General features: G+C 46.3%; 15 non-coding genes across 15 annotated transcripts; all 15 read left to right on the forward strand.

Moving 5' to 3' along the window:
• The first annotated feature begins 269 nt into the window (after positions 1 to 269).
• LOC142265069 (U2 spliceosomal RNA) lies at positions 270 to 460 on the forward strand. Its single transcript, XR_012731446.1, has one exon. It is a non-coding gene; the product is annotated as a U2 spliceosomal RNA (small nuclear RNA).
• Positions 461 to 1847: 1387 nt separating this feature from the next.
• Positions 1848 to 2038, forward strand: LOC142265070 (U2 spliceosomal RNA). Its single transcript, XR_012731447.1, has one exon. It is a non-coding gene; the product is annotated as a U2 spliceosomal RNA (small nuclear RNA).
• A 1387-nt stretch (positions 2039 to 3425) lies between these two features.
• Positions 3426 to 3616, forward strand: LOC142265071 (U2 spliceosomal RNA). The gene has a single exon (XR_012731448.1). It is a non-coding gene; the product is annotated as a U2 spliceosomal RNA (small nuclear RNA).
• A 1387-nt stretch (positions 3617 to 5003) lies between these two features.
• On the forward strand, positions 5004 to 5194 carry LOC142265072 (U2 spliceosomal RNA). Its single transcript, XR_012731449.1, has one exon. It is a non-coding gene; the product is annotated as a U2 spliceosomal RNA (small nuclear RNA).
• Positions 5195 to 6581: 1387 nt separating this feature from the next.
• Positions 6582 to 6772, forward strand: LOC142265074 (U2 spliceosomal RNA). The gene has a single exon (XR_012731451.1). It is a non-coding gene; the product is annotated as a U2 spliceosomal RNA (small nuclear RNA).
• Positions 6773 to 8159: 1387 nt separating this feature from the next.
• LOC142265075 (U2 spliceosomal RNA) lies at positions 8160 to 8350 on the forward strand. Its single transcript, XR_012731452.1, has one exon. It is a non-coding gene; the product is annotated as a U2 spliceosomal RNA (small nuclear RNA).
• Positions 8351 to 9737: 1387 nt separating this feature from the next.
• Positions 9738 to 9928, forward strand: LOC142265077 (U2 spliceosomal RNA). Its single transcript, XR_012731453.1, has one exon. It is a non-coding gene; the product is annotated as a U2 spliceosomal RNA (small nuclear RNA).
• A 1387-nt stretch (positions 9929 to 11315) lies between these two features.
• Positions 11316 to 11506, forward strand: LOC142265078 (U2 spliceosomal RNA). Its single transcript, XR_012731454.1, has one exon. It is a non-coding gene; the product is annotated as a U2 spliceosomal RNA (small nuclear RNA).
• Positions 11507 to 12893: 1387 nt separating this feature from the next.
• LOC142265079 (U2 spliceosomal RNA) lies at positions 12894 to 13084 on the forward strand. The gene has a single exon (XR_012731455.1). It is a non-coding gene; the product is annotated as a U2 spliceosomal RNA (small nuclear RNA).
• A 1389-nt stretch (positions 13085 to 14473) lies between these two features.
• LOC142265080 (U2 spliceosomal RNA) lies at positions 14474 to 14664 on the forward strand. The gene has a single exon (XR_012731456.1). It is a non-coding gene; the product is annotated as a U2 spliceosomal RNA (small nuclear RNA).
• A 1386-nt stretch (positions 14665 to 16050) lies between these two features.
• On the forward strand, positions 16051 to 16241 carry LOC142265081 (U2 spliceosomal RNA). Its single transcript, XR_012731457.1, has one exon. It is a non-coding gene; the product is annotated as a U2 spliceosomal RNA (small nuclear RNA).
• Positions 16242 to 17629: 1388 nt separating this feature from the next.
• Positions 17630 to 17820, forward strand: LOC142265082 (U2 spliceosomal RNA). Its single transcript, XR_012731458.1, has one exon. It is a non-coding gene; the product is annotated as a U2 spliceosomal RNA (small nuclear RNA).
• A 1386-nt stretch (positions 17821 to 19206) lies between these two features.
• Positions 19207 to 19397, forward strand: LOC142265083 (U2 spliceosomal RNA). The gene has a single exon (XR_012731459.1). It is a non-coding gene; the product is annotated as a U2 spliceosomal RNA (small nuclear RNA).
• A 1387-nt stretch (positions 19398 to 20784) lies between these two features.
• On the forward strand, positions 20785 to 20975 carry LOC142265084 (U2 spliceosomal RNA). Its single transcript, XR_012731460.1, has one exon. It is a non-coding gene; the product is annotated as a U2 spliceosomal RNA (small nuclear RNA).
• Positions 20976 to 22362: 1387 nt separating this feature from the next.
• Positions 22363 to 22553, forward strand: LOC142265086 (U2 spliceosomal RNA). The gene has a single exon (XR_012731462.1). It is a non-coding gene; the product is annotated as a U2 spliceosomal RNA (small nuclear RNA).
• The last annotated feature ends 326 nt before the right edge of the window (positions 22554 to 22879 follow it).

Genomic DNA, 22879 nt, shown 5'->3' on the forward strand with positions numbered 1-22879 from the left:
CTTTTTGTATCGTGAATTGGAAAGACTGCAAGGGGGAGGGGAGTTGCTTGCGCCCTAAAGGAGGAGTTATTCAGATTCATTGCAGTGGGCGGCGGCTGCAAAACGCACCATTCTTCTTGTTTTGGCTCTGCAAAGCAGCCTTTTCAAGGGTTGGCTTGGGTGACAAAATGTCTTGTGTAGGCGTGGGTTTGTCTCCCTCTCGCTCTCTCTCCCTAAGATGTGTCCGGCATAGGCCAGGGTGCCACTCGAGGCCCAAACCAATTCTGGTTATCGCTTCTCGGCCTTTTGGCTAAGATCAAGTGTAGTATCTGTTCTTATCAGTTTAATATCTGATACGTCCCCTATCTGGGGACCATATATTAAATGGATTTTTAGAACAGGGAGATGGAAAAAGAGCTTGCTCTGTCCACTCCACGCATTGACCTGGTATTGCAGTACCTCCAGGAACGGTGCACCCCTTCTTAACCCAGTTTCCAAAAGCAGAACTCAATTCACCTGATTCATATTAGCCCGATTTAATGAATTGGAAGAAAGCATACGTCTTCATATGCACCTCAATTTGGCCCATTCACTTTTCACACTTCCTCCTTTTGTTTTTTATCTTTCACACTTTTGACTTTCTTTATTCATCCAAATAGCAAACTCATCACCACTCAACCTGACCAACTCGGCTATGTCCCCGTGCTGCAGTTCTCTGTCTTATCTAGATCATTTGCAATTGAATGGAATAGATCCCTTTTGGACAAAGTGGATTCACCTGCTGCTGCAGTGACCACAGGTGTGATAACATCTAGAATTGGCATCTGGTGCGATCTCTCCGCTTCCACTCCAAAGAAAGTTACCTGTTTATTCCTATCATGCATTGGTTTTTGGGGTTTTCTTTGAGTAATGATGATCTCTTTAGTAGTCTGTTGGCGCCCTCTCCTGGAGGAATAGTTTGCTTGCTCTTGGACATTCTAAAAGAGAGGTCATGATAGACATTGAGCTTCTGAGCTCAATTGGGGACAGTCATGGGTGATGAATGTTTGCAACCTACTGCGAAGCCTCATACCGCAATATAAGGAACGTCAAATACTAAGAAAGGGCGGCCTATGAAAGAATTACTACTTTCAATAAGTACACTTAAACGGCTAATTGGGAATAGAAAAACTGTAAAAAGCCCTCTGAGAAAGCCCCCCTCTAACCTTTGATAGTAAGCTTTTCTGTAGTCTGCCTGTTGATGTATTTTCCGTTTGAACTGTGCACAACATGAAGAGACGGAACACTGGCGGCTTGTCACAATGCCCCCCGATGACATCACAATAGCGCTGCTGCCTAGAAAACAAGCTGCGCAGAAGAAGTTGTTCTTTGGGTGGGAGGGTGGGCTAGTGGAAGGAGGGGGCAATCTCTTTTTTTCCCGGGTGGTAGGGGGATGACAGGAGAAGGGAAGCGGGTGGTGAGAAAGGTACAGAGGGCAGGGTTTGGGGGCTGGGAAGGAAAGGGAAAAGATTAGGGTTTGGGGATGATGAAAGGGCTTTCTACGGGTAAGGATGGCAAAGGGTGGCAGTGACGGAAAGTCAGGCAACCTGTCCTGTCCGTCTTTTTGTATCGTGAATTGGAAAGACTGCAAGGGGGAGGGGAGTTGCTTGCGCCCTAAAGGAGGAGTTATTCAGATTCATTGCAGTGGGCGGCGGCTGCAAAACGCACCATTCTTCTTGTTTTGGCTCTGCAAAGCAGCCTTTTCAAGGGTTGGCTTGGGTGACAAAATGTCTTGTGTAGGCGTGGGTTTGTCTCCCTCTCGCTCTCTCTCCCTAAGATGTGTCCGGCATAGGCCAGGGTGCCACTCGAGGCCCAAACCAATTCTGGTTATCGCTTCTCGGCCTTTTGGCTAAGATCAAGTGTAGTATCTGTTCTTATCAGTTTAATATCTGATACGTCCCCTATCTGGGGACCATATATTAAATGGATTTTTAGAACAGGGAGATGGAAAAAGAGCTTGCTCTGTCCACTCCACGCATTGACCTGGTATTGCAGTACCTCCAGGAACGGTGCACCCCTTCTTAACCCAGTTTCCAAAAGCAGAACTCAATTCACCTGATTCATATTAGCCCGATTTAATGAATTGGAAGAAAGCATACGTCTTCATATGCACCTCAATTTGGCCCATTCACTTTTCACACTTCCTCCTTTTGTTTTTTATCTTTCACACTTTTGACTTTCTTTATTCATCCAAATAGCAAACTCATCACCACTCAACCTGACCAACTCGGCTATGTCCCCGTGCTGCAGTTCTCTGTCTTATCTAGATCATTTGCAATTGAATGGAATAGATCCCTTTTGGACAAAGTGGATTCACCTGCTGCTGCAGTGACCACAGGTGTGATAACATCTAGAATTGGCATCTGGTGCGATCTCTCCGCTTCCACTCCAAAGAAAGTTACCTGTTTATTCCTATCATGCATTGGTTTTTGGGGTTTTCTTTGAGTAATGATGATCTCTTTAGTAGTCTGTTGGCGCCCTCTCCTGGAGGAATAGTTTGCTTGCTCTTGGACATTCTAAAAGAGAGGTCATGATAGACATTGAGCTTCTGAGCTCAATTGGGGACAGTCATGGGTGATGAATGTTTGCAACCTACTGCGAAGCCTCATACCGCAATATAAGGAACGTCAAATACTAAGAAAGGGCGGCCTATGAAAGAATTACTACTTTCAATAAGTACACTTAAACGGCTAATTGGGAATAGAAAAACTGTAAAAAGCCCTCTGAGAAAGCCCCCCTCTAACCTTTGATAGTAAGCTTTTCTGTAGTCTGCCTGTTGATGTATTTTCCGTTTGAACTGTGCACAACATGAAGAGACGGAACACTGGCGGCTTGTCACAATGCCCCCCGATGACATCACAATAGCGCTGCTGCCTAGAAAACAAGCTGCGCAGAAGAAGTTGTTCTTTGGGTGGGAGGGTGGGCTAGTGGAAGGAGGGGGCAATCTCTTTTTTTCCCGGGTGGTAGGGGGATGACAGGAGAAGGGAAGCGGGTGGTGAGAAAGGTACAGAGGGCAGGGTTTGGGGGCTGGGAAGGAAAGGGAAAAGATTAGGGTTTGGGGATGATGAAAGGGCTTTCTACGGGTAAGGATGGCAAAGGGTGGCAGTGACGGAAAGTCAGGCAACCTGTCCTGTCCGTCTTTTTGTATCGTGAATTGGAAAGACTGCAAGGGGGAGGGGAGTTGCTTGCGCCCTAAAGGAGGAGTTATTCAGATTCATTGCAGTGGGCGGCGGCTGCAAAACGCACCATTCTTCTTGTTTTGGCTCTGCAAAGCAGCCTTTTCAAGGGTTGGCTTGGGTGACAAAATGTCTTGTGTAGGCGTGGGTTTGTCTCCCTCTCGCTCTCTCTCCCTAAGATGTGTCCGGCATAGGCCAGGGTGCCACTCGAGGCCCAAACCAATTCTGGTTATCGCTTCTCGGCCTTTTGGCTAAGATCAAGTGTAGTATCTGTTCTTATCAGTTTAATATCTGATACGTCCCCTATCTGGGGACCATATATTAAATGGATTTTTAGAACAGGGAGATGGAAAAAGAGCTTGCTCTGTCCACTCCACGCATTGACCTGGTATTGCAGTACCTCCAGGAACGGTGCACCCCTTCTTAACCCAGTTTCCAAAAGCAGAACTCAATTCACCTGATTCATATTAGCCCGATTTAATGAATTGGAAGAAAGCATACGTCTTCATATGCACCTCAATTTGGCCCATTCACTTTTCACACTTCCTCCTTTTGTTTTTTATCTTTCACACTTTTGACTTTCTTTATTCATCCAAATAGCAAACTAATCACCACTCAACCTGACCAACTCGGCTATGTCCCCGTGCTGCAGTTCTCTGTCTTATCTAGATCATTTGCAATTGAATGGAATAGATCCCTTTTGGACAAAGTGGATTCACCTGCTGCTGCAGTGACCACAGGTGTGATAACATCTAGAATTGGCATCTGGTGCGATCTCTCCGCTTCCACTCCAAAGAAAGTTACCTGTTTATTCCTATCATGCATTGGTTTTTGGGGTTTTCTTTGAGTAATGATGATCTCTTTAGTAGTCTGTTGGCGCCCTCTCCTGGAGGAATAGTTTGCTTGCTCTTGGACATTCTAAAAGAGAGGTCATGATAGACATTGAGCTTCTGAGCTCAATTGGGGACAGTCATGGGTGATGAATGTTTGCAACCTACTGCGAAGCCTCATACCGCAATATAAGGAACGTCAAATACTAAGAAAGGGCGGCCTATGAAAGAATTACTACTTTCAATAAGTACACTTAAACGGCTAATTGGGAATAGAAAAACTGTAAAAAGCCCTCTGAGAAAGCCCCCCTCTAACCTTTGATAGTAAGCTTTTCTGTAGTCTGCCTGTTGATGTATTTTCCGTTTGAACTGTGCACAACATGAAGAGACGGAACACTGGCGGCTTGTCACAATGCCCCCCGATGACATCACAATAGCGCTGCTGCCTAGAAAACAAGCTGCGCAGAAGAAGTTGTTCTTTGGGTGGGAGGGTGGGCTAGTGGAAGGAGGGGGCAATCTCTTTTTTTCCCGGGTGGTAGGGGGATGACAGGAGAAGGGAAGCGGGTGGTGAGAAAGGTACAGAGGGCAGGGTTTGGGGGCTGGGAAGGAAAGGGAAAAGATTAGGGTTTGGGGATGATGAAAGGGCTTTCTACGGGTAAGGATGGCAAAGGGTGGCAGTGACGGAAAGTCAGGCAACCTGTCCTGTCCGTCTTTTTGTATCGTGAATTGGAAAGACTGCAAGGGGGAGGGGAGTTGCTTGCGCCCTAAAGGAGGAGTTATTCAGATTCATTGCAGTGGGCGGCGGCTGCAAAACGCACCATTCTTCTTGTTTTGGCTCTGCAAAGCAGCCTTTTCAAGGGTTGGCTTGGGTGACAAAATGTCTTGTGTAGGCGTGGGTTTGTCTCCCTCTCGCTCTCTCTCCCTAAGATGTGTCCGGCATAGGCCAGGGTGCCACTCGAGGCCCAAACCAATTCTGGTTATCGCTTCTCGGCCTTTTGGCTAAGATCAAGTGTAGTATCTGTTCTTATCAGTTTAATATCTGATACGTCCCCTATCTGGGGACCATATATTAAATGGATTTTTAGAACAGGGAGATGGAAAAAGAGCTTGCTCTGTCCACTCCACGCATTGACCTGGTATTGCAGTACCTCCAGGAACGGTGCACCCCTTCTTAACCCAGTTTCCAAAAGCAGAACTCAATTCACCTGATTCATATTAGCCCGATTTAATGAATTGGAAGAAAGCATACGTCTTCATATGCACCTCAATTTGGCCCATTCACTTTTCACACTTCCTCCTTTTGTTTTTTATCTTTCACACTTTTGACTTTCTTTATTCATCCAAATAGCAAACTCATCACCACTCAACCTGACCAACTCGGCTATGTCCCCGTGCTGCAGTTCTCTGTCTTATCTAGATCATTTGCAATTGAATGGAATAGATCCCTTTTGGACAAAGTGGATTCACCTGCTGCTGCAGTGACCACAGGTGTGATAACATCTAGAATTGGCATCTGGTGCGATCTCTCCGCTTCCACTCCAAAGAAAGTTACCTGTTTATTCCTATCATGCATTGGTTTTTGGGGTTTTCTTTGAGTAATGATGATCTCTTTAGTAGTCTGTTGGCGCCCTCTCCTGGAGGAATAGTTTGCTTGCTCTTGGACATTCTAAAAGAGAGGTCATGATAGACATTGAGCTTCTGAGCTCAATTGGGGACAGTCATGGGTGATGAATGTTTGCAACCTACTGCGAAGCCTCATACCGCAATATAAGGAACGTCAAATACTAAGAAAGGGCGGCCTATGAAAGAATTACTACTTTCAATAAGTACACTTAAACGGCTAATTGGGAATAGAAAAACTGTAAAAAGCCCTCTGAGAAAGCCCCCCTCTAACCTTTGATAGTAAGCTTTTCTGTAGTCTGCCTGTTGATGTATTTTCCGTTTGAACTGTGCACAACATGAAGAGACGGAACACTGGCGGCTTGTCACAATGCCCCCCGATGACATCACAATAGCGCTGCTGCCTAGAAAACAAGCTGCGCAGAAGAAGTTGTTCTTTGGGTGGGAGGGTGGGCTAGTGGAAGGAGGGGGCAATCTCTTTTTTTCCCGGGTGGTAGGGGGATGACAGGAGAAGGGAAGCGGGTGGTGAGAAAGGTACAGAGGGCAGGGTTTGGGGGCTGGGAAGGAAAGGGAAAAGATTAGGGTTTGGGGATGATGAAAGGGCTTTCTACGGGTAAGGATGGCAAAGGGTGGCAGTGACGGAAAGTCAGGCAACCTGTCCTGTCCGTCTTTTTGTATCGTGAATTGGAAAGACTGCAAGGGGGAGGGGAGTTGCTTGCGCCCTAAAGGAGGAGTTATTCAGATTCATTGCAGTGGGCGGCGGCTGCAAAACGCACCATTCTTCTTGTTTTGGCTCTGCAAAGCAGCCTTTTCAAGGGTTGGCTTGGGTGACAAAATGTCTTGTGTAGGCGTGGGTTTGTCTCCCTCTCGCTCTCTCTCCCTAAGATGTGTCCGGCATAGGCCAGGGTGCCACTCGAGGCCCAAACCAATTCTGGTTATCGCTTCTCGGCCTTTTGGCTAAGATCAAGTGTAGTATCTGTTCTTATCAGTTTAATATCTGATACGTCCCCTATCTGGGGACCATATATTAAATGGATTTTTAGAACAGGGAGATGGAAAAAGAGCTTGCTCTGTCCACTCCACGCATTGACCTGGTATTGCAGTACCTCCAGGAACGGTGCACCCCTTCTTAACCCAGTTTCCAAAAGCAGAACTCAATTCACCTGATTCATATTAGCCCGATTTAATGAATTGGAAGAAAGCATACGTCTTCATATGCACCTCAATTTGGCCCATTCACTTTTCACACTTCCTCCTTTTGTTTTTTATCTTTCACACTTTTGACTTTCTTTATTCATCCAAATAGCAAACTCATCACCACTCAACCTGACCAACTCGGCTATGTCCCCGTGCTGCAGTTCTCTGTCTTATCTAGATCATTTGCAATTGAATGGAATAGATCCCTTTTGGACAAAGTGGATTCACCTGCTGCTGCAGTGACCACAGGTGTGATAACATCTAGAATTGGCATCTGGTGCGATCTCTCCGCTTCCACTCCAAAGAAAGTTACCTGTTTATTCCTATCATGCATTGGTTTTTGGGGTTTTCTTTGAGTAATGATGATCTCTTTAGTAGTCTGTTGGCGCCCTCTCCTGGAGGAATAGTTTGCTTGCTCTTGGACATTCTAAAAGAGAGGTCATGATAGACATTGAGCTTCTGAGCTCAATTGGGGACAGTCATGGGTGATGAATGTTTGCAACCTACTGCGAAGCCTCATACCGCAATATAAGGAACGTCAAATACTAAGAAAGGGCGGCCTATGAAAGAATTACTACTTTCAATAAGTACACTTAAACGGCTAATTGGGAATAGAAAAACTGTAAAAAGCCCTCTGAGAAAGCCCCCCTCTAACCTTTGATAGTAAGCTTTTCTGTAGTCTGCCTGTTGATGTATTTTCCGTTTGAACTGTGCACAACATGAAGAGACGGAACACTGGCGGCTTGTCACAATGCCCCCCGATGACATCACAATAGCGCTGCTGCCTAGAAAACAAGCTGCGCAGAAGAAGTTGTTCTTTGGGTGGGAGGGTGGGCTAGTGGAAGGAGGGGGCAATCTCTTTTTTTCCCGGGTGGTAGGGGGATGACAGGAGAAGGGAAGCGGGTGGTGAGAAAGGTACAGAGGGCAGGGTTTGGGGGCTGGGAAGGAAAGGGAAAAGATTAGGGTTTGGGGATGATGAAAGGGCTTTCTACGGGTAAGGATGGCAAAGGGTGGCAGTGACGGAAAGTCAGGCAACCTGTCCTGTCCGTCTTTTTGTATCGTGAATTGGAAAGACTGCAAGGGGGAGGGGAGTTGCTTGCGCCCTAAAGGAGGAGTTATTCAGATTCATTGCAGTGGGCGGCGGCTGCAAAACGCACCATTCTTCTTGTTTTGGCTCTGCAAAGCAGCCTTTTCAAGGGTTGGCTTGGGTGACAAAATGTCTTGTGTAGGCGTGGGTTTGTCTCCCTCTCGCTCTCTCTCCCTAAGATGTGTCCGGCATAGGCCAGGGTGCCACTCGAGGCCCAAACCAATTCTGGTTATCGCTTCTCGGCCTTTTGGCTAAGATCAAGTGTAGTATCTGTTCTTATCAGTTTAATATCTGATACGTCCCCTATCTGGGGACCATATATTAAATGGATTTTTAGAACAGGGAGATGGAAAAAGAGCTTGCTCTGTCCACTCCACGCATTGACCTGGTATTGCAGTACCTCCAGGAACGGTGCACCCCTTCTTAACCCAGTTTCCAAAAGCAGAACTCAATTCACCTGATTCATATTAGCCCGATTTAATGAATTGGAAGAAAGCATACGTCTTCATATGCACCTCAATTTGGCCCATTCACTTTTCACACTTCCTCCTTTTGTTTTTTATCTTTCACACTTTTGACTTTCTTTATTCATCCAAATAGCAAACTCATCACCACTCAACCTGACCAACTCGGCTATGTCCCCGTGCTGCAGTTCTCTGTCTTATCTAGATCATTTGCAATTGAATGGAATAGATCCCTTTTGGACAAAGTGGATTCACCTGCTGCTGCAGTGACCACAGGTGTGATAACATCTAGAATTGGCATCTGGTGCGATCTCTCCGCTTCCACTCCAAAGAAAGTTACCTGTTTATTCCTATCATGCATTGGTTTTTGGGGTTTTCTTTGAGTAATGATGATCTCTTTAGTAGTCTGTTGGCGCCCTCTCCTGGAGGAATAGTTTGCTTGCTCTTGGACATTCTAAAAGAGAGGTCATGATAGACATTGAGCTTCTGAGCTCAATTGGGGACAGTCATGGGTGATGAATGTTTGCAACCTACTGCGAAGCCTCATACCGCAATATAAGGAACGTCAAATACTAAGAAAGGGCGGCCTATGAAAGAATTACTACTTTCAATAAGTACACTTAAACGGCTAATTGGGAATAGAAAAACTGTAAAAAGCCCTCTGAGAAAGCCCCCCTCTAACCTTTGATAGTAAGCTTTTCTGTAGTCTGCCTGTTGATGTATTTTCCGTTTGAACTGTGCACAACATGAAGAGACGGAACACTGGCGGCTTGTCACAATGCCCCCCGATGACATCACAATAGCGCTGCTGCCTAGAAAACAAGCTGCGCAGAAGAAGTTGTTCTTTGGGTGGGAGGGTGGGCTAGTGGAAGGAGGGGGCAATCTCTTTTTTTCCCGGGTGGTAGGGGGATGACAGGAGAAGGGAAGCGGGTGGTGAGAAAGGTACAGAGGGCAGGGTTTGGGGGCTGGGAAGGAAAGGGAAAAGATTAGGGTTTGGGGATGATGAAAGGGCTTTCTACGGGTAAGGATGGCAAAGGGTGGCAGTGACGGAAAGTCAGGCAACCTGTCCTGTCCGTCTTTTTGTATCGTGAATTGGAAAGACTGCAAGGGGGAGGGGAGTTGCTTGCGCCCTAAAGGAGGAGTTATTCAGATTCATTGCAGTGGGCGGCGGCTGCAAAACGCACCATTCTTCTTGTTTTGGCTCTGCAAAGCAGCCTTTTCAAGGGTTGGCTTGGGTGACAAAATGTCTTGTGTAGGCGTGGGTTTGTCTCCCTCTCGCTCTCTCTCCCTAAGATGTGTCCGGCATAGGCCAGGGTGCCACTCGAGGCCCAAACCAATTCTGGTTATCGCTTCTCGGCCTTTTGGCTAAGATCAAGTGTAGTATCTGTTCTTATCAGTTTAATATCTGATACGTCCCCTATCTGGGGACCATATATTAAATGGATTTTTAGAACAGGGAGATGGAAAAAGAGCTTGCTCTGTCCACTCCACGCATTGACCTGGTATTGCAGTACCTCCAGGAACGGTGCACCCCTTCTTAACCCAGTTTCCAAAAGCAGAACTCAATTCACCTGATTCATATTAGCCCGATTTAATGAATTGGAAGAAAGCATACGTCTTCATATGCACCTCAATTTGGCCCATTCACTTTTCACACTTCCTCCTTTTGTTTTTTATCTTTCACACTTTTGACTTTCTTTATTCATCCAAATAGCAAACTCATCACCACTCAACCTGACCAACTCGGCTATGTCCCCGTGCTGCAGTTCTCTGTCTTATCTAGATCATTTGCAATTGAATGGAATAGATCCCTTTTGGACAAAGTGGATTCACCTGCTGCTGCAGTGACCACAGGTGTGATAACATCTAGAATTGGCATCTGGTGCGATCTCTCCGCTTCCACTCCAAAGAAAGTTACCTGTTTATTCCTATCATGCATTGGTTTTTGGGGTTTTCTTTGAGTAATGATGATCTCTTTAGTAGTCTGTTGGCGCCCTCTCCTGGAGGAATAGTTTGCTTGCTCTTGGACATTCTAAAAGAGAGGTCATGATAGACATTGAGCTTCTGAGCTCAATTGGGGACAGTCATGGGTGATGAATGTTTGCAACCTACTGCGAAGCCTCATACCGCAATATAAGGAACGTCAAATACTAAGAAAGGGCGGCCTATGAAAGAATTACTACTTTCAATAAGTACACTTAAACGGCTAATTGGGAATAGAAAAACTGTAAAAAGCCCTCTGAGAAAGCCCCCCTCTAACCTTTGATAGTAAGCTTTTCTGTAGTCTGCCTGTTGATGTATTTTCCGTTTGAACTGTGCACAACATGAAGAGACGGAACACTGGCGGCTTGTCACAATGCCCCCCGATGACATCACAATAGCGCTGCTGCCTAGAAAACAAGCTGCGCAGAAGAAGTTGTTCTTTGGGTGGGAGGGTGGGCTAGTGGAAGGAGGGGGCAATCTCTTTTTTTCCCGGGTGGTAGGGGGATGACAGGAGAAGGGAAGCGGGTGGTGAGAAAGGTACAGAGGGCAGGGTTTGGGGGCTGGGAAGGAAAGGGAAAAGATTAGGGTTTGGGGATGATGAAAGGGCTTTCTACGGGTAAGGATGGCAAAGGGTGGCAGTGACGGAAAGTCAGGCAACCTGTCCTGTCCGTCTTTTTGTATCGTGAATTGGAAAGACTGCAAGGGGGAGGGGAGTTGCTTGCGCCCTAAAGGAGGAGTTATTCAGATTCATTGCAGTGGGCGGCGGCTGCAAAACGCACCATTCTTCTTGTTTTGGCTCTGCAAAGCAGCCTTTTCAAGGGTTGGCTTGGGTGACAAAATGTCTTGTGTAGGCGTGGGTTTGTCTCCCTCTCGCTCTCTCTCCCTAAGATGTGTCCGGCATAGGCCAGGGTGCCACTCGAGGCCCAAACCAATTCTGGTTATCGCTTCTCGGCCTTTTGGCTAAGATCAAGTGTAGTATCTGTTCTTATCAGTTTAATATCTGATACGTCCCCTATCTGGGGACCATATATTAAATGGATTTTTAGAACAGGGAGATGGAAAAAGAGCTTGCTCTGTCCACTCCACGCATTGACCTGGTATTGCAGTACCTCCAGGAACGGTGCACCCCTTCTTAACCCAGTTTCCAAAAGCAGAACTCAATTCACCTGATTCATATTAGCCCGATTTAATGAATTGGAAGAAAGCATACGTCTTCATATGCACCTCAATTTGGCCCATTCACTTTTCACACTTCCTCCTTTTGTTTTTTATCTTTCACACTTTTGACTTTCTTTATTCATCCAAATAGCAAACTCATCACCACTCAACCTGACCAACTCGGCTATGTCCCCGTGCTGCAGTTCTCTGTCTTATCTAGATCATTTGCAATTGAATGGAATAGATCCCTTTTGGACAAAGTGGATTCACCTGCTGCTGCAGTGACCACAGGTGTGATAACATCTAGAATTGGCATCTGGTGCGATCTCTCCGCTTCCACTCCAAAGAAAGTTACCTGTTTATTCCTATCATGCATTGGTTTTTGGGGTTTTCTTTGAGTAATGATGATCTCTTTAGTAGTCTGTTGGCGCCCTCTCCTGGAGGAATAGTTTGCTTGCTCTTGGACATTCTAAAAGAGAGGTCATGATAGACATTGAGCTTCTGAGCTCAATTGGGGACAGTCATGGGTGATGAATGTTTGCAACCTACTGCGAAGCCTCATACCGCAATATAAGGAACGTCAAATACTAAGAAAGGGCGGCCTATGAAAGAATTACTACTTTCAATAAGTACACTTAAACGGCTAATTGGGAATAGAAAAACTGTAAAAAGCCCTCTGAGAAAGCCCCCCTCTAACCTTTGATAGTAAGCTTTTCTGTAGTCTGCCTGTTGATGTATTTTCCGTTTGAACTGTGCACAACATGAAGAGACGGAACACTGGCGGCTTGTCACAATGCCCCCCGATGACATCACAATAGCGCTGCTGCCTAGAAAACAAGCTGCGCAGAAGAAGTTGTTCTTTGGGTGGGAGGGTGGGCTAGTGGAAGGAGGGGGCAATCTCTTTTTTTCCCGGGTGGTAGGGGGATGACAGGAGAAGGGAAGCGGGTGGTGAGAAAGGTACAGAGGGCAGGGTTTGGGGGCTGGGAAGGAAAGGGAAAAGATTAGGGTTTGGGGATGATGAAAGGGCTTTCTACGGGTAAGGATGGCAAAGGGTGGCAGTGACGGAAAGTCAGGCAACCTGTCCTGTCCGTCTTTTTGTATCGTGAATTGGAAAGACTGCAAGGGGGAGGGGAGTTGCTTGCGCCCTAAAGGAGGAGTTATTCAGATTCATTGCAGTGGGCGGCGGCTGCAAAACGCACCATTCTTCTTGTTTTGGCTCTGCAAAGCAGCCTTTTCAAGGGTTGGCTTGGGTGACAAAATGTCTTGTGTAGGCGTGGGTTTGTCTCCCTCTCGCTCTCTCTCCCTAAGATGTGTCCGGCATAGGCCAGGGTGCCACTCGAGGCCCAAACCAATTCTGGTTATCGCTTCTCGGCCTTTTGGCTAAGATCAAGTGTAGTATCTGTTCTTATCAGTTTAATATCTGATACGTCCCCTATCTGGGGACCATATATTAAATGGATTTTTAGAACAGGGAGATGGAAAAAGAGCTTGCTCTGTCCACTCCACGCATTGACCTGGTATTGCAGTACCTCCAGGAACGGTGCACCCCTTCTTAACCCAGTTTCCAAAAGCAGAACTCAATTCACCTGATTCATATTAGCCCGATTTAATGAATTGGAAGAAAGCATACGTCTTCATATGCACCTCAATTTGGCCCATTCACTTTTCACACTTCCTCCTTTTGTTTTTTATCTTTCACACTTTTGACTTTCTTTATTCATCCAAATAGCAAACTCATCACCACTCAACCTGACCAACTCGGCTATGTCCCCGTGCTGCAGTTCTCTGTCTTATCTAGATCATTTGCAATTGAATGGAATAGATCCCTTTTGGACAAAGTGGATTCACCTGCTGCTGCAGTGACCACAGGTGTGATAACATCTAGAATTGGCATCTGGTGCGATCTCTCCGCTTCCACTCCAAAGAAAGTTACCTGTTTATTCCTATCATGCATTGGTTTTTGGGGTTTTCTTTGAGTAATGATGATCTCTTTAGTAGTCTGTTGGCGCCCTCTCCTGGAGGAATAGTTTGCTTGCTCTTGGACATTCTAAAAGAGAGGTCATGATAGACATTGAGCTTCTGAGCTCAATTGGGGACAGTCATGGGTGATGAATGTTTGCAACCTACTGCGAAGCCTCATACCGCAATATAAGGAACGTCAAATACTAAGAAAGGGCGGCCTATGAAAGAATTACTACTTTCAATAAGTACACTTAAACGGCTAATTGGGAATAGAAAAACTGTAAAAAGCCCTCTGAGAAAGCCCCCCTCTAACCTTTGATAGTAAGCTTTTCTGTAGTCTGCCTGTTGATGTATTTTCCGTTTGAACTGTGCACAACATGAAGAGACGGAACACTGGCGGCTTGTCACAATATGCCCCCCGATGACATCACAATAGCGCTGCTGCCTAGAAAACAAGCTGCGCAGAAGAAGTTGTTCTTTGGGTGGGAGGGTGGGCTAGTGGAAGGAGGGGGCAATCTCTTTTTTTCCCGGGTGGTAGGGGGATGACAGGAGAAGGGAAGCGGGTGGTGAGAAAGGTACAGAGGGCAGGGTTTGGGGGCTGGGAAGGAAAGGGAAAAGATTAGGGTTTGGGGATGATGAAAGGGCTTTCTACGGGTAAGGATGGCAAAGGGTGGCAGTGACGGAAAGTCAGGCAACCTGTCCTGTCCGTCTTTTTGTATCGTGAATTGGAAAGACTGCAAGGGGGAGGGGAGTTGCTTGCGCCCTAAAGGAGGAGTTATTCAGATTCATTGCAGTGGGCGGCGGCTGCAAAACGCACCATTCTTCTTGTTTTGGCTCTGCAAAGCAGCCTTTTCAAGGGTTGGCTTGGGTGACAAAATGTCTTGTGTAGGCGTGGGTTTGTCTCCCTCTCGCTCTCTCTCCCTAAGATGTGTCCGGCATAGGCCAGGGTGCCACTCGAGGCCCAAACCAATTCTGGTTATCGCTTCTCGGCCTTTTGGCTAAGATCAAGTGTAGTATCTGTTCTTATCAGTTTAATATCTGATACGTCCCCTATCTGGGGACCATATATTAAATGGATTTTTAGAACAGGGAGATGGAAAAAGAGCTTGCTCTGTCCACTCCACGCATTGACCTGGTATTGCAGTACCTCCAGGAACGGTGCACCCCTTCTTAACCCAGTTTCCAAAAGCAGAACTCAATTCACCTGATTCATATTAGCCCGATTTAATGAATTGGAAGAAAGCATACGTCTTCATATGCACTCAATTTGGCCCATTCACTTTTCACACTTCCTCCTTTTGTTTTTTATCTTTCACACTTTTGACTTTCTTTATTCATCCAAATAGCAAACTCATCACCACTCAACCTGACCAACTCGGCTATGTCCCCGTGCTGCAGTTCTCTGTCTTATCTAGATCATTTGCAATTGAATGGAATAGATCCCTTTTGGACAAAGTGGATTCACCTGCTGCTGCAGTGACCACAGGTGTGATAACATCTAGAATTGGCATCTGGTGCGATCTCTCCGCTTCCACTCCAAAGAAAGTTACCTGTTTATTCCTATCATGCATTGGTTTTTGGGGTTTTCTTTGAGTAATGATGATCTCTTTAGTAGTCTGTTGGCGCCCTCTCCTGGAGGAATAGTTTGCTTGCTCTTGGACATTCTAAAAGAGAGGTCATGATAGACATTGAGCTTCTGAGCTCAATTGGGGACAGTCATGGGTGATGAATGTTTGCAACCTACTGCGAAGCCTCATACCGCAATATAAGGAACGTCAAATACTAAGAAAGGGCGGCCTATGAAAGAATTACTACTTTCAATAAGTACACTTAAACGGCTAATTGGGAATAGAAAAACTGTAAAAAGCCCTCTGAGAAAGCCCCCCTCTAACCTTTGATAGTAAGCTTTTCTGTAGTCTGCCTGTTGATGTATTTTCCGTTTGAACTGTGCACAACATGAAGAGACGGAACACTGGCGGCTTGTCACAATGCCCCCCGATGACATCACAATAGCGCTGCTGCCTAGAAAACAAGCTGCGCAGAAGAAGTTGTTCTTTGGGTGGGAGGGTGGGCTAGTGGAAGGAGGGGGCAATCTCTTTTTTTCCCGGGTGGTAGGGGGATGACAGGAGAAGGGAAGCGGGTGGTGAGAAAGGTACAGAGGGCAGGGTTTGGGGGCTGGGAAGGAAAGGGAAAAGATTAGGGTTTGGGGATGATGAAAGGGCTTTCTACGGGTAAGGATGGCAAAGGGTGGCAGTGACGGAAAGTCAGGCAACCTGTCCTGTCCGTCTTTTTGTATCGTGAATTGGAAAGACTGCAAGGGGGAGGGGAGTTGCTTGCGCCCTAAAGGAGGAGTTATTCAGATTCATTGCAGTGGGCGGCGGCTGCAAAACGCACCATTCTTCTTGTTTTGGCTCTGCAAAGCAGCCTTTTCAAGGGTTGGCTTGGGTGACAAAATGTCTTGTGTAGGCGTGGGTTTGTCTCCCTCTCGCTCTCTCTCCCTAAGATGTGTCCGGCATAGGCCAGGGTGCCACTCGAGGCCCAAACCAATTCTGGTTATCGCTTCTCGGCCTTTTGGCTAAGATCAAGTGTAGTATCTGTTCTTATCAGTTTAATATCTGATACGTCCCCTATCTGGGGACCATATATTAAATGGATTTTTAGAACAGGGAGATGGAAAAAGAGCTTGCTCTGTCCACTCCACGCATTGACCTGGTATTGCAGTACCTCCAGGAACGGTGCACCCCTTCTTAACCCAGTTTCCAAAAGCAGAACTCAATTCACCTGATTCATATTAGCCCGATTTAATGAATTGGAAGAAAGCATACGTCTTCATATGCACCTCAATTTGGCCCATTCACTTTTCACACTTCCTCCTTTTGTTTTTTATCTTTCACACTTTTGACTTTCTTTATTCATCCAAATAGCAAACTCATCACCACTCAACCTGACCAACTCGGCTATGTCCCCGTGCTGCAGTTCTCTGTCTTATCTAGATCATTTGCAATTGAATGGAATAGATCCCTTTTGGACAAAGTGGATTCACCTGCTGCTGCAGTGACCACAGGTGTGATAACATCTAGAATTGGCATCTGGTGCGATCTCTCCGCTTCCACTCCAAAGAAAGTTACCTGTTTATTCCTATCATGCATTGGTTTTTGGGGTTTTCTTTGAGTAATGATGATCTCTTTAGTAGTCTGTTGGCGCCCTCTCCTGGAGGAATAGTTTGCTTGCTCTTGGACATTCTAAAAGAGAGGTCATGATAGACATTGAGCTTCTGAGCTCAATTGGGGACAGTCATGGGTGATGAATGTTTGCAACCTACTGCGAAGCCTCATACCGCAATATAAGGAACGTCAAATACTAAGAAAGGGCGGCCTATGAAAGAATTACTACTTTCAATAAGTACACTTAAACGGCTAATTGGGAATAGAAAAACTGTAAAAAGCCCTCTGAGAAAGCCCCCCTCTAACCTTTGATAGTAAGCTTTTCTGTAGTCTGCCTGTTGATGTATTTTCCGTTTGAACTGTGCACAACATGAAGAGACGGAACACTGGCGGCTTGTCACAATGCCCCCCGATGACATCACAATAGCGCTGCTGCCTAGAAAACAAGCTGCGCAGAAGAAGTTGTTCTTTGGGTGGGAGGGTGGGCTAGTGGAAGGAGGGGGCAATCTCTTTTTTTCCCGGGTGGTAGGGGGATGACAGGAGAAGGGAAGCGGGTGGTGAGAAAGGTACAGAGGGCAGGGTTTGGGGGCTGGGAAGGAAAGGGAAAAGATTAGGGTTTGGGGATGATGAAAGGGCTTTCTACGGGTAAGGATGGCAAAGGGTGGCAGTGACGGAAAGTCAGGCAACCTGTCCTGTCCGTCTTTTTGTATCGTGAATTGGAAAGACTGCAAGGGGGAGGGGAGTTGCTTGCGCCCTAAAGGAGGAGTTATTCAGATTCATTGCAGTGGGCGGCGGCTGCAAAACGCACCATTCTTCTTGTTTTGGCTCTGCAAAGCATGCCTTTTCAAGGGTTGGCTTGGGTGACAAAATGTCTTGTGTAGGCGTGGGTTTGTCTCCCTCTCGCTCTCTCTCCCTAAGATGTGTCCGGCATAGGCCAGGGTGCCACTCGAGGCCCAAACCAATTCTGGTTATCGCTTCTCGGCCTTTTGGCTAAGATCAAGTGTAGTATCTGTTCTTATCAGTTTAATATCTGATACGTCCCCTATCTGGGGACCATATATTAAATGGATTTTTAGAACAGGGAGATGGAAAAAGAGCTTGCTCTGTCCACTCCACGCATTGACCTGGTATTGCAGTACCTCCAGGAACGGTGCACCCCTTCTTAACCCAGTTTCCAAAAGCAGAACTCAATTCACCTGATTCATATTAGCCCGATTTAATGAATTGGAAGAAAGCATACGTCTTCATATGCACCTCAATTTGGCCCATTCACTTTTCACACTTCCTCCTTTTGTTTTTTATCTTTCACACTTTTGACTTTCTTTATTCATCCAAATAGCAAACTCATCACCACTCAACCTGACCAACTCGGCTATGTCCCCGTGCTGCAGTTCTCTGTCTTATCTAGATCATTTGCAATTGAATGGAATAGATCCCTTTTGGACAAAGTGGATTCACCTGCTGCTGCAGTGACCACAGGTGTGATAACATCTAGAATTGGCATCTGGTGCGATCTCTCCGCTTCCACTCCAAAGAAAGTTACCTGTTTATTCCTATCATGCATTGGTTTTTGGGGTTTTCTTTGAGTAATGATGATCTCTTTAGTAGTCTGTTGGCGCCCTCTCCTGGAGGAATAGTTTGCTTGCTCTTGGACATTCTAAAAGAGAGGTCATGATAGACATTGAGCTTCTGAGCTCAATTGGGGACAGTCATGGGTGATGAATGTTTGCAACCTACTGCGAAGCCTCATACCGCAATATAAGGAACGTCAAATACTAAGAAAGGGCGGCCTATGAAAGAATTACTACTTTCAATAAGTACACTTAAACGGCTAATTGGGAATAGAAAAACTGTAAAAAGCCCTCTGAGAAAGCCCCCCTCTAACCTTTGATAGTAAGCTTTTCTGTAGTCTGCCTGTTGATGTATTTTCCGTTTGAACTGTGCACAACATGAAGAGACGGAACACTGGCGGCTTGTCACAATGCCCCCCGATGACATCACAATAGCGCTGCTGCCTAGAAAACAAGCTGCGCAGAAGAAGTTGTCTTTGGGTGGGAGGGTGGGCTAGTGGAAGGAGGGGGCAATCTCTTTTTTTCCCGGGTGGTAGGGGGATGACAGGAGAAGGGAAGCGGGTGGTGAGAAAGGTACAGAGGGCAGGGTTTGGGGGCTGGGAAGGAAAGGGAAAAGATTAGGGTTTGGGGATGATGAAAGGGCTTTCTACGGGTAAGGATGGCAAAGGGTGGCAGTGACGGAAAGTCAGGCAACCTGTCCTGTCCGTCTTTTTGTATCGTGAATTGGAAAGACTGCAAGGGGGAGGGGAGTTGCTTGCGCCCTAAAGGAGGAGTTATTCAGATTCATTGCAGTGGGCGGCGGCTGCAAAACGCACCATTCTTCTTGTTTTGGCTCTGCAAAGCAGCCTTTTCAAGGGTTGGCTTGGGTGACAAAATGTCTTGTGTAGGCGTGGGTTTGTCTCCCTCTCGCTCTCTCTCCCTAAGATGTGTCCGGCATAGGCCAGGGTGCCACTCGAGGCCCAAACCAATTCTGGTTATCGCTTCTCGGCCTTTTGGCTAAGATCAAGTGTAGTATCTGTTCTTATCAGTTTAATATCTGATACGTCCCCTATCTGGGGACCATATATTAAATGGATTTTTAGAACAGGGAGATGGAAAAAGAGCTTGCTCTGTCCACTCCACGCATTGACCTGGTATTGCAGTACCTCCAGGAACGGTGCACCCCTTCTTAACCCAGTTTCCAAAAGCAGAACTCAATTCACCTGATTCATATTAGCCCGATTTAATGAATTGGAAGAAAGCATACGTCTTCATATGCACCTCAATTTGGCCCATTCACTTTTCACACTTCCTCCTTTTGTTTTTTATCTTTCACACTTTTGACTTTCTTTATTCATCCAAATAGCAAACTCATCACCACTCAACCTGACCAACTCGGCTATGTCCCCGTGCTGCAGTTCTCTGTCTTATCTAGATCATTTGCAATTGAATGGAATAGATCCCTTTTGGACAAAGTGGATTCACCTGCTGCTGCAGTGACCACAGGTGTGATAACATCTAGAATTGGCATCTGGTGCGATCTCTCCGCTTCCACTCCAAAGAAAGTTACCTGTTTATTCCTATCATGCATTGGTTTTTGGGGTTTTCTTTGAGTAATGATGATCTCTTTAGTAGTCTGTTGGCGCCCTCTCCTGGAGGAATAGTTTGCTTGCTCTTGGACATTCTAAAAGAGAGGTCATGATAGACATTGAGCTTCTGAGCTCAATTGGGGACAGTCATGGGTGATGAATGTTTGCAACCTACTGCGAAGCCTCATACCGCAATATAAGGAACGTCAAATACTAAGAAAGGGCGGCCTATGAAAGAATTACTACTTTCAATAAGTACACTTAAACGGCTAATTGGGAATAGAAAAACTGTAAAAAGCCCTCTGAGAAAGCCCCCCTCTAACCTTTGATAGTAAGCTTTTCTGTAGTCTGCCTGTTGATGTATTTTCCGTTTGAACTGTGCACAACATGAAGAGACGGAACACTGGCGGCTTGTCACAATGCCCCCCGATGACATCACAATAGCGCTGCTGCCTAGAAAACAAGCTGCGCAGAAGAAGTTGTTCTTTGGGTGGGAGGGTGGGCTAGTGGAAGGAGGGGGCAATCTCTTTTTTTCCCGGGTGGTAGGGGGATGACAGGAGAAGGGAAGCGGGTGGTGAGAAAGGTACAGAGGGCAGGGTTTGGGGGCTGGGAAGGAAAGGGAAAAGATTAGGGTTTGGGGATGATGAAAGGGCTTTCTACGGGTAAGGATGGCAAAGGGTGGCAGTGACGGAAAGTCAGGCAACCTGTCCTGTCCGTCTTTTTGTATCGTGAATTGGAAAGACTGCAAGGGGGAGGGGAGTTGCTTGCGCCCTAAAGGAGGAGTTATTCAGATTCATTGCAGTGGGCGGCGGCTGCAAAACGCACCATTCTTCTTGTTTTGGCTCTGCAAAGCAGCCTTTTCAAGGGTTGGCTTGGGTGACAAAATGTCTTGTGTAGGCGTGGGTTTGTCTCCCTCTCGCTCTCTCTCCCTAAGATGTGTCCGGCATAGGCCAGGGTGCCACTCGAGGCCCAAACCAATTCTGGTTATCGCTTCTCGGCCTTTTGGCTAAGATCAAGTGTAGTATCTGTTCTTATCAGTTTAATATCTGATACGTCCCCTATCTGGGGACCATATATTAAATGGATTTTTAGAACAGGGAGATGGAAAAAGAGCTTGCTCTGTCCACTCCACGCATTGACCTGGTATTGCAGTACCTCCAGGAACGGTGCACCCCTTCTTAACCCAGTTTCCAAAAGCAGAACTCAATTCACCTGATTCATATTAGCCCGATTTAATGAATTGGAAGAAAGCATACGTCTTCATATGCACCTCAATTTGGCCCATTCACTTTTCACACTTCCTCCTTTTGTTTTTTATCTTTCACACTTTTGACTTTCTTTATTCATCCAAATAGCAAACTCATCACCACTCAACCTGACCAACTCGGCTATGTCCCCGTGCTGCAGTTCTCTGTCTTATCTAGATCATTTGCAATTGAATGGAATAGATCCCTTTTGGACAAAGTGGATTCACCTGCTGCTGCAGTGACCACAGGTGTGATAACATCTAGAATTGGCATCTGGTGCGATCTCTCCGCTTCCACTCCAAAGAAAGTTACCTGTTTATTCCTATCATGCATTGGTTTTTGGGGTTTTCTTTGAGTAATGATGATCTCTTTAGTAGTCTGTTGGCGCCCTCTCCTGGAGGAATAGTTTGCTTGCTCTTGGACATTCTAAAAGAGAGGTCATGATAGACATTGAGCTTCTGAGCTCAATTGGGGACAGTCATGGGTGATGAATGTTTGCAACCTACTGCGAAGCCTCATACCGCAATATAAGGAACGTCAAATACTAAGAAAGGGCGGCCTATGAAAGAATTACTACTTTCAATAAGTACACTTAAACGGCTAATTGGGAATAGAAAAACTGTAAAAAGCCCTCTGAGAAAGCCCCCCTCTAACCTTTGATAGTAAGCTTTTCTGTAGTCTGCCTGTTGATGTATTTTCCGTTTGAACTGTGCACAACATGAAGAGACGGAACACTGGCGGCTTGTCACAATGCCCCCCGATGACATCACAATAGCGCTGCTGCCTAGAAAACAAGCTGCGCAGAAGAAGTTGTTCTTTGGGTGGGAGGGTGGGCTAGTGGAAGGAGGGGGCAATCTCTTTTTTTCCCGGGTGGTAGGGGGATGACAGGAGAAGGGAAGCGGGTGGTGAGAAAGGTACAGAGGGCAGGGTTTGGGGGCTGGGAAGGAAAGGGAAAAGATTAGGGTTTGGGGATGATGAAAGGGCTTTCTACGGGTAAGGATGGCAAAGGGTGGCAGTGACGGAAAGTCAGGCAACCTGTCCTGTCCGTCTTTTTGTATCGTGAATTGGAAAGACTGCAAGGGGGAGGGGAGTTGCTTGCGCCCTAAAGGAGGAGTTATTCAGATTCATTGCAGTGGGCGGCGGCTGCAAAACGCACCATTCTTCTTGTTTTGGCTCTGCAAAGCAGCCTTTTCAAGGGTTGGCTTGGGTGACAAAATGTCTTGTGTAGGCGTGGGTTTGTCTCCCTCTCGCTCTCTCTCCCTAAGATGTGTCCGGCATAGGCCAGGGTGCCACTCGAGGCCCAAACCAATTCTGGTTATCGCTTCTCGGCCTTTTGGCTAAGATCAAGTGTAGTATCTGTTCTTATCAGTTTAATATCTGATACGTCCCCTATCTGGGGACCATATATTAAATGGATTTTTAGAACAGGGAGATGGAAAAAGAGCTTGCTCTGTCCACTCCACGCATTGACCTGGTATTGCAGTACCTCCAGGAACGGTGCACCCCTTCTTAACCCAGTTTCCAAAAGCAGAACTCAATTCACCTGATTCATATTAGCCCGATTTAATGAATTGGAAGAAAGCATACGTCTTCATATGCACCTCAATTTGGCCCATTCACTTTTCACACTTCCTCCTTTTGTTTTTTATCTTTCACACTTTTGACTTTCTTTATTCATCCAAATAGCAAACTCATCACCACTCAACCTGACCAACTCGGCTATGTCCCCGTGCTGCAGTTCTCTGTCTTATCTAGATCATTTGCAATTGAATGGAATAGATCCCTTTTGGACAAAGTGGATTCACCTGCTGCTGCAGTGACCACAGGTGTGATA

The sequence above is a fragment of the Anomaloglossus baeobatrachus genome, unplaced genomic scaffold (assembly GCF_048569485.1).
Source record: "Anomaloglossus baeobatrachus isolate aAnoBae1 unplaced genomic scaffold, aAnoBae1.hap1 Scaffold_2717, whole genome shotgun sequence".
NCBI lineage: Eukaryota > Metazoa > Chordata > Amphibia > Anura > Aromobatidae > Anomaloglossus > Anomaloglossus baeobatrachus.